This window comes from Alligator sinensis, unplaced genomic scaffold (genome assembly GCF_000455745.1).
Source record: "Alligator sinensis unplaced genomic scaffold, ASM45574v1 scaffold858_1, whole genome shotgun sequence".
NCBI lineage: Eukaryota > Metazoa > Chordata > Crocodylia > Alligatoridae > Alligator > Alligator sinensis.
This window is the reverse complement of record NW_005842079.1, coordinates 1,384,631-1,390,428: the sequence shown is the minus strand read 5'-3', so window position 1 is coordinate 1,390,428 and position 5,798 is coordinate 1,384,631. Positions and strand designations below refer to the sequence as shown.

Genomic DNA, 5,798 nt, shown 5'->3' with positions numbered 1-5,798 from the left:
GGTGGGCCCCTCCCGCCTGGAGCAGCATGCGGCTGAAGCCAGGTTCCCACATGCTGCTGAGAACAGGAGGAGCCCGGCTGGGTCTGCACCAGCCAGCAGAATTGGTGGTGGAGCCGTGTGCCGCTCGGGACTGACCGGCGCAGGTAGGGGAAATGCAACTGAGCCCCTGCTGCTCTGGCTAGGCTCATCCTGCCCCAAGTGGCACATGGCTCCGCCATCACCTCTCCTCCCTGGTGCTGACTGGGCCAGGGCTGCGGCCCAGCTGCTGCTTCCCCTCCCCAGTGCCGGCCCAGCCCGACCCTGCACAGCCCGAGTGGCATGGCATGGCACGGGGAAAGCCTGCCCAGCACCCGCTTTCCTGGGCTTACCTGCAGGGCAGGGCCCTTTCCAGTCCCACGCAGGAGGCACAAGCTGGCCCAGACACTGTTTCCCCTCACCGGCGCCACAGGTTCTGGCCCAGCCCCCCTGCCCCTCTCAAACTGCAAACGTGGCTTGAGCCTGGGTGAGGCGAGGCCAGCTGGGGCAGGCTGAGGGCAGGGTTGTTGCCTCGAAACCAGAACCCAAGGAAACAGGCTGAGGTGCTGCAGCCGGCGGCTGGTGCTGCTGCAGGCTTTTAGAGAGGCAGCCACCATTACGTGGGTTTTGAAAGGGGCTCCACGGGCCGGAGGGAAGTGCTTGGTGGGCTGGATGCGGCCTGCAGGCTGTATTTTGCCCACCCCTGTCCTAGGTGATACCATGAAATGCAGTTGTCATTTAATCCTCATGGTGAAGATGCTGTGTTTTCCTTGGGAATTTTATCCATCACCTTCCTTTTGCCTGAGACTGAGCTGCAGTCATTGTGCAGTCTCGTGCGATTTCTCTTGGCTTCCCCAACAGTATTTATCATGGTTACCAAAGAATAATCCTGTTGTCCTGGGCAGATAGACTCATGCAGGTTCCACACTTTCCTCGCAACTCCCCCTGCCCCCCTCTGCACCACCCCCACACTCCCCCAGGGACTGATCTTCTCTCCATTTATAAAACCGGTGTCATCTTTGTACTTTACAGCCTTTTGAAAACCAGTCATCAGTGCAGCAAGTTGCTGAGTCCAGTGGCTCCCATCTATGAAAGAGCCATAATTCTGCCTTTCTGGGCAACTTAACTTTTCTCTATGGCTCACTGTTTAAATAGGCCAAGGACCTACCAAGATGGTGAGTGCACACTGAAGTTTTCAATTACTTCTTTGAATATGAGAACCTATACACTTCCTACTATCATCTAGCTGTCTTGTTATTTTCTTCTCTTTCTGATGATGGTTTGGGTCTTCAGGATGAATTTGAGCCTGTATATCAGTAGGATAATAACTGCAGACCAAAATAAGTAGGGCAGTGGGTAAGTGAGCTTGGGGTAGAACTGTTTTTTCCAGAAGTCCAAGCTGGATTTGATATTATAAGTGGAAGTGAGACCAGCATCTTGTGGCTGGAGAAGAACCTGTGAATTCTGACTTGCTGCATGACCTTTGTTAGGTTACTTAACATATTCCCCTTCAGTTAACCCGGTAAACCCTACCTGACAGACTTAGCAGATCACTCTTTGTAAAGTGACTGGCAGTTGTGAACTAAAAGTAATGAAACTAAAAGTATGGATCGCTAGTCCCTTCCCTCTCTCACAACATGGCATTGTTGCCAGCAGAGTGACCCCGTTCCTCACTCGCAATGCTGCAGAACCAGGGTTTTTCTCTGTATGGATTCTAAAACCTGCCAAATTACATTTGCCCATGACCTGGGTTACTTGTTCCTGTAGATGGGGCTAGCCTGGGGTTAGTAGGGGTTACCAAGTGCCATAGGGCACCACGCTGTCTGTGGTTTGATAGTTTTCAATGTGCAAACAGGAGCTATAGGACACTTAACATTTGTCCTGTGCCCCTGCAAGCATGGTACTGTCCAACAGTGTCCAGAACATGAAGGGAATCCTTGATAACAAGAAAATGTTCAACACATTCAGTCTGCTTTTTGGCATAGAACACCAGGCACTCTAGAGAGGTCATTACAGGGGATTGTAGGCCAGTTTGGCAAGCAGAAACAAATCCTCTAGAGAGGGCATTATTGGGGATTGTGCACTGGATTGACAAGTAACATTGGAGGCGTATTATTTGCTAAACTCTTCTGTAACACCTGGTAATGCCCTCTCTGGAGGAGCTGGTACCATGTGCCAGACTGGTCCATTATCCCACCATAATGCTCTCTTTAGAGAATGTGATGCCTACTGTATGTATCAGTGATCAGTTTGGACTTCTTTGAAAACAGACTTCCGTACTTGCTGAGAACAAGCTTCATTTGACTCATAAAATACATCAGCTGACCAGGCACTTGCTTTGTGAGACATTTTTTATGACTCTCCCTAACTATCCAGTGTCATTTGTGGATTGCAGACGGGAAAAGAGTGGGGCACTCCTGCTTGGAGGAAAGTAATGCACACAGGAATTAGGTCAATAATGCTTGATTTGTGACATCAGAGTGTCTTACCTAGAAAGAGGCTGTGATGTCACAAATGGAGGTCTATGGCCAGATCCTCAGCTGGCAAAAAGTAGCAGATTTCAATGGAATTATACTGACTTTACATCAGCCAAGATTCTGGCCCATCTGATGTGCATCCAGGCCAATGGGATCAAAGCAGAGATGGTTGTAACAGGAATCTCGTGTCTGTTTTGCCCTGCTTTGGATGCAAGACTTGGATGCATGCTTATCTTTGCCAGTCACATTAAACAGATGCATGGGCAGGACAGACGGAAATCAGGCCTAGATCATATTTCTTATTGCCTTCCCATGATTTCAGATCTTGTTTCCAAGGGTTCCAAATTATTTTTTACAACATTTGCAAGGCTTTGGCCAATAAGCCTTTAAGTGCCACACAGGAAACAAACAAAGCCCATTAAGATAAAAAGAGAGCCAACCAGCCACGATGTACAGGAGACCTGAAATACAAGGGTACACAAAGGGACCTTCATGAAAATTCCCATATGCCAGCCCCATACCTACACATCCCCAGTGGAAGGAACAAATCCCAAGTTTCATTCCATTATAAGGATGAATGGGAATGGGGATATCACAGGAACAGTGAGGAAGTAGGCATGCAGACCTGCTTGGGAGTAAGTCTATTCAAAAGACCAAACGAGTGGGCCTTGCCATATGACCCAAAACCTCCAGGGAAGAATCTCACAATCTGCGCTCACCTGCATCTGATCCTGCTCAGACCCAGGCCCATACCCACCCCCACCCCAATCCCGACTCACTGCAACAGCTGAGAGATGATCCAGTAGCTTCTTTATAAATGTCACAATGCTTATCCCATGCATGTCCTAGAGAAGAAGAATGGAGTCCAGAATAGTGTGCGACACCCTGGTGATGTCTGTATCTTACCCCGATTCTTGGACTATGTTTAGAGGTGTGTGAATCTGCTGCTGCTGTCAGATTGCTGGAGTTCCTGAATTTCACCTCTCCCAGTTTTCCTGCTGGGTTACTACTGTGCTTTGAGCATAGGGCATGAAATCAAAGCTTGCTCCCATCTCTTCATGCCTAGTCTGAGCAGACACTACTAGGGCATAAGACTTCCCTGGCACCATTCTATCTGAATGGTTTCCTCTGCTGTCCCCCAAGTGCCTACATACTTTCCAGAGCAGTTCCTCCCACCACCATCTTCTCTTTCTACCCTTCAGCCTTCTCCTCCTGCCTTCTCACATGCCATTAGCAGGATCTTCCGATTGCCACTTCTTGAGGTCTAGCAGGTTTGATTCTTCTAATTTACTAAAGGGGCTGGGGACAAAGGATGTCACCATTTCTGCTGTTGGACTGGTCTGCCTGCTTCCTCTGGAGGGGAGTTGGCCTTTTGGCCCTTGGCCTTTTACCTCCTGCCACAACACTTGAGTCTCTTATCATTTTGCTATTTAAACTTGTTACCATCTGAGAGCCCAGCACTTGAACTTTGTTGTCTGTGGGCTATGCAGGGGAAAAGGGCTAGGGTTAGGGATGTTTTTGGGTTGACTACAGCACAGTGGAGTGTGAACAATGCAGAGGAGAAGAGCATGATGTGGGGAAAGGGCAGCGAGGAAGAAAGCAGCAGCCAAAGCAGGAAGAAACAAAGGAGAAGTCGATTTGATTTGAAGGGAGGCAGGGTGGTGAATGTATAATGAAGGCCATGTTCAGGAGGCAGGAGGAGGAATTTAAGAGGGCTGTAAGGCAGGAGGTAAGGGGAGCAGGAAGGCTAAGGGCTGCTGTTGTGATGAAATTAATGAGGAAGGAAGAAAGACTCCAAAGCCGGAGAAGTAGTGATGTGCAGGTAAAGTGTGCATCAGCACATCAGCAAGAACCTCTAGTCAGCCACACTCTCCTTCCCCTTCTGCCTCTCTCCTGCGTGCCTAGCAGAGATAGGTATGAGATTGCTGTAGTAGAACTAAGCCCTATCCTCATCCATTCCTGGGCAGATTGCTGCTGTTAGCTAGGACACCCAGACTGAACTTGTCAGGATCCAAGCATTCCCAATAGCTCCCACTGATTATAATGTACATTTCTTTCTCTGTGTTCTGTGTCAGTCTTACTTCTGACTTCTCATCAGCTGCTTGTGCCTGAATTTGCCATTTAGCTAATAGGAGGGGAAGTTCATTGGGCAGATAATGACTGGCAGCCTCAGTATGAACAGGGAAGCCAGGGTTTAGGTTAGTTTCCTTGGCTTCCCAGCATTCCAGGAAGCTGTGTGCCCGTGGAGTGTAACTCCACTCAATTGTGCTGATCCCAGGGGTGAATTTGTCCTGTTCCAGTCAGTTGCCACGTGCATTGGTTTTCTCTGGGTTGTGTTGTGGTAGCACTGTCAGTGCTTGGACTTTTAAGTGTTATAAAGGTGAAATAGTAGGAGAGCCAACCTTCTGTCAGAGGAAGACATCCCTGCATGTGAATAAATATATGGACAAGCACACAGGCTCTGTGGTGGCAAGTCTCATCATGTGAAAGCAGACGGTGCATGTACAAGGACTGCCAAATTCCAAGCATTACATACCTACTGTGAGTGACTATATTTGTGTCTCAGAGCAAAACGCAGAGCCTGAAATCAAGAGTGGGTGAGTTAGAGCAGAGGCAAGCAAAAATACTCTTGCTCTTAATCCTGACAGCCATTTTTCTGTTTTAAAACCCTGTTGTCTCTAAGCCTCACTAGGTTTCTGACTCAGAAGCATACTCAGGTGAGTGCTTACGGTTGTTCCTAGTCAGCAAAGCATTCACAGGCACTTGTTGAAGTTCTGCTGAGCCTTAAGCATCTGCTTAAGTCATCCCCATGTCTAAATATTTGGCTGAGTACAGCTTAAGGGCTGAATGGGGGCCCAAGGTATATGCAGCTGCTCAGTGATTGACACCACACGATTGCTGGGACCACAAGGAAACCCTGATTGTGCCAGATGGTCTAGATCACTCTGTCTCCTTTTTTGCTGCCAGCAAGAAGAGAGAGAAGACAAAGGAGAGCTGGAGGCAGAGCCTCAGAGAAAAAGTGCTGCCACCATCTGGAAGATGCTGATAAAAAAACTGCTCATTAAAAATGTTTCCACCTAAATTGTCTGAGGTTTGCCAACAGACAGAGCAGGTAGGAGGGCCCTTTACCTTTACCAGCAGTCTGAACTCAACAGGGTTAAGGACCAAACTCAGAGTGGTTTAGTCCTCAGCTGCAGTGGGAGTGGGATCTGGGCCTTGGCAGGGAAAGTTGTGATATATGAGTTTAGCAAAAGCCTCAGCACAGAAGCAGGCATGACTTTAGGGCAGTCCTTTGTGCAGCAGGAA

At 48.6% G+C, this 5,798-nt stretch overlaps 1 protein-coding gene across 1 annotated transcript in view; it reads left to right on the top strand.

Annotated features, from left to right (window-relative positions):
* Nucleotides 1–5,798, top strand: part of CACNA2D2 (calcium voltage-gated channel auxiliary subunit alpha2delta 2) — a 750,433-nt gene that overhangs the window by 382,486 nt on the left and 362,149 nt on the right. The gene's annotated exons all lie outside the window — the stretch shown is intronic.